This window comes from Helianthus annuus, chromosome 4 (assembly GCF_002127325.2).
Source record: "Helianthus annuus cultivar XRQ/B chromosome 4, HanXRQr2.0-SUNRISE, whole genome shotgun sequence".
Classification (NCBI taxonomy): domain Eukaryota; kingdom Viridiplantae; phylum Streptophyta; class Magnoliopsida; order Asterales; family Asteraceae; genus Helianthus; species Helianthus annuus.
The window spans coordinates 130,906,508-130,910,243 of NC_035436.2; the positions used below are offsets into that span (position 1 = coordinate 130,906,508).

General features: G+C 40.5%; 1 non-coding gene across 1 annotated transcript; it reads left to right on the forward strand.

Moving 5' to 3' along the window:
- The first annotated feature begins 765 nt into the window (after positions 1-765).
- On the forward strand, positions 766-872 carry LOC118491887. The gene has a single exon (XR_004892332.1). It is a non-coding gene; the product is annotated as a small nucleolar RNA R71 (small nucleolar RNA).
- Positions 873-3,736: the final 2,864 nt, after the last annotated feature.

Consider the following 3,736-nt stretch of genomic DNA (forward strand, 5'->3'; position numbering starts at 1 on the left):
GATGAACTTGCGCTTTTGGGTTTGTTTCGGTATTGCTTGGTAATGCGCCTTGTGGTCTTTCGGAGAAATTTTGGGCTAGTTGACTTAATTGTTTTTCTATGTTTTGAATACTAGCTTGTTGATTTCTAAAATTTGATTCTAATTGTAGAAACATTTCCGAGTTTTTCTTTTCAGTGTCGGAGATGAGGCGAGATACAGTATCTTCTATCCTTTCTCGTCCACCTTGTTGTTGAGTGAAATTTTGTGACTCATTTCTTGGTTGTTGAAAGTTTGTTCGTTGGGTTTGTTGGTTACTACTATTGCCGGGTTCTCTCCAACCAAGGTTATGGTGATTTCGCCATCCTTGGTTGTAAGTGCCCGTTAGAGGACCCGACGGCCTAGGTCTATTGTCAATGTAGCTTACCGACTCTTGTTGATCGTCCGTTTCTTTCATACAACTCCATCTTTCATGTGGCCCACCACACCCTTCACAAGCCATAACCGAGACCGTTTTTGTCATTTCTAATTTTTTTTATTTTTGAAGAAAGGGCCTCGATTTGGGCTTGTAAAGAAGTGATTTCATCTACCTTATGGGCGCCCGGGGCAATAGATTTATTGCCTCGGGGAGTGTGCCATTGAAAATTGGTTTGAGCAATTTCCTCAATTTGGTTATATATTTCATGCGGGCGGCGATTACCTAAAAGTCCCCCGGAGCTAGAGTCAAGTGTCTGCCTTGTGTGTGGCAACAACCCATTATAGAAAGTAGATACTTGTTGCCATATTGCAAGGCCGTGATGTGGACACTTTCGCAATAGCTCCTTGAACCTTTCCCAAGTTTCATATAAGGATTCCCCGTCCTCTTGTGAATATGTATTAATTTCAGTCATTAATTTGGCCGTTTTAGCGGGAGGGAAATACTTATATAGAAATTTTTGGGCTAGTTCATCCCAGGTGTTTACCGATCCAGCTGGGAGGGCGTTGAGCCAAGCTTTTGCTCGGTCTTTTAGCGAAAAAGGAAACATTCTAAGGCGGATGGCGTCATTTGATGCTCCATTAATCCGAAAGGTATCACATATTTCTAAGAAATTAGTAATATGTAGATGGGGATCCTCGTCTGCAAGCCCATGGAAGGTTGCAGAGTTTTGGAGCATATATATCAAATGCGGCCGAAGTTCGAAGTTATTGGCTTCAACATTCGGTGCGTTGATAGCGGCGCCAAGGTTACCTACGGTGGGTCGTAGATAATCCATGAGAGTACGTTGGTCCGCCATCGGAAGTGGATTTCCCGAAACCTTCTCTTGACTTTTGGCTTTTAGTCTTTTTCTGAGAAAGCGTTCGGGTTCTTCTAGAGGTTCTTTTATGTCCTTATTGGAACTGGAGCTCATACACTACGTAGGGGTGGCGTCTGGTTCCAAATCCTGCAATAAAAACAAAAAAGAATACTGGTCAGAAGGTTCACCACGGCCCCGTGCTCAGTGAACACGGCCCGTGGTCGGAGTTACAGTGATTGTTTTCCAGATCCCAGTTACTGGAGAGTTGGACACGGCCCCGTGTTGCACCGACACGGCCCCGTGGTCAGCCTTCTGTAACTTGGAAAACTAAAAACTGCCAGTAACAATGCTGGGCACGGCCCGTGTCCGACCAGGCACGGCCCATGCTGAGCTCTGCAGAAGCTGAAAAACTAAGAAAATCCTAAAAATTAAAAAGAAACATAAAAAGATGATTAGGCCGTTGATTCCTAACTTTCTTAATATCCTTGTGTCCCCGGCAACGGCGCCAAAAACTTGATGCGTGTGTAGTGTAATATATTTTTGATGTATATTTTAAGCCTTTTTTACACTTTTGGCCAAGTTTTAAATTTATAAAACACGATATTTACTAACACTAAACACACATATGGGCAAGTGCACCCATCGTGGACGTAGTATAGTGTAAGTGTTGGTAAGATACCGAGGTCGTCCAAGGACACAAGAGCTTTTAGTACCGGTTTATCCTCAACGTCTAATCAAATCAAAATGTTAGAAAAGATTTTTAAACTAAGAGAAATAAAAACTAACTAAATGCTGAAAAATAAAATAAAAATAAAAACAGATAGACAAGATGAATCACTTGGATCCGACTCGTGTATTAGTATAACCTTTGATTATTTTCGCACTTTTGCACTTGTTTAAGAGATTATCTTAGTTATTGTAGTAGGCCCCTCTTTTGAAGGCGACGTTACCCTCAACCCAGTAGTTTGAGTCAGCAATGATACAATCTTAAAGGGTTGGATTATTGGAAGATAATGAATTAAGTTATTAATGCAAATTATGGTAGGCCCCGCTTTTGGCGGTGACGTTATCCTCGACTAAGTAGTCTGAGTCAGCAGGGATACAGTCCTAAATAGACGGGTTATAGTATTAATAGTAGTTAACTTATGAGGGGGTCAAAGAGTTTGGATCCCCTCCATCCAATACCTATGGGCATTGAAGGAGATCCTACTAAAATTGACCCAGGTCCCTTGCAGGACCTCTAAACACTGAACAAGGGCAAGAACCTTACCAAATCGTTCCCTTAACCCCCGACCAAGTAGCCAACATACCTCCATATAGACCGTGGAGATATGAATGGTGAAAATATTTTATTTTATATAGAAGTAAAATAATTCCAAGACACCAGGGACAAACGATAAGGAAAGATCACCTTCAACATAAGCAACTAGTTATTAAAGTCATTAATACAAAACCAAATAAAAAGTGCAAAAGATTGAAAATAAAAAGTATTATACTAAACACTTGTCTTCACCAAGTGATGTAAGAGACTTAGGCAAACATGGCCTTGATTGTCAAGAACTCTTACGATCAATCTTGGATCCCGAGACGACTCACACACTCTATGATGGACAATGGATGATGGTGGTGGATGATGGTGTGAGAGAGGTGGTGTGCCAAGGGATGAGTTGCAATGAAACCAAGCACTCCTATTTATAGGCTGAACAGAAAGCTGGGCACGGCCCCGTGCCTGTCTGACACTCTCTCTCTTCATTAATTGTAATTCGCAATTACAATTAATGCGCCTGCTGTACTTTCGCCACGCCCCCGTGTTCACTAGACACGGCCCCGTGGTGGGCAATAGAAGCTTCTATAGGTTTGTCTTTTCTGCTGCTTCTTGGGCACGGCCTCGTGCTGGCTGAGCACGGGGCGTGTTCAGTCTTCTGCCTTCTCTATTTTGCTTGGGAGGATGCTGTTGAGGGGTCGGGCAATCCACTTATATTACTTTTCTTGTATTTATGTTAGATTTAGCTGTCTTTTTGCTTCTTTTGTGAATTTGAGCTCATTTAATCCTGAAAATACAAAAGGAAGACAAAAACACTCTTTTTCCAACATTAGTACTAAAAAAGGGTTAGTTTTATGCCTCATTTGATGTAATTTATATGTTGCATTTTACACACATCAATATCTTTTATTAAGTTTGTTAAATATCTTTTATATTTACTTATAGTTGTCTTTTAGCTATAATAGATAACACATTTTCGTACAATATCTATACATGTATCTATATGTTCTATCAATCTGTCTTATACATGGTTTTCTAACATCTGATACTTACTATCTATCCATCTGGCAAGCTCTGTTGGAGATAATGGATGACAGTTTTTAGGAAAGTCTGTTGGAAAGCAACAGAAGTTTTTAACAGTTAATAGACAACAGTGGTTTGCTATCAACATAATGGAATTGATGTTGAATAAACCTATTGACCATTAGTGTATATCAATTTT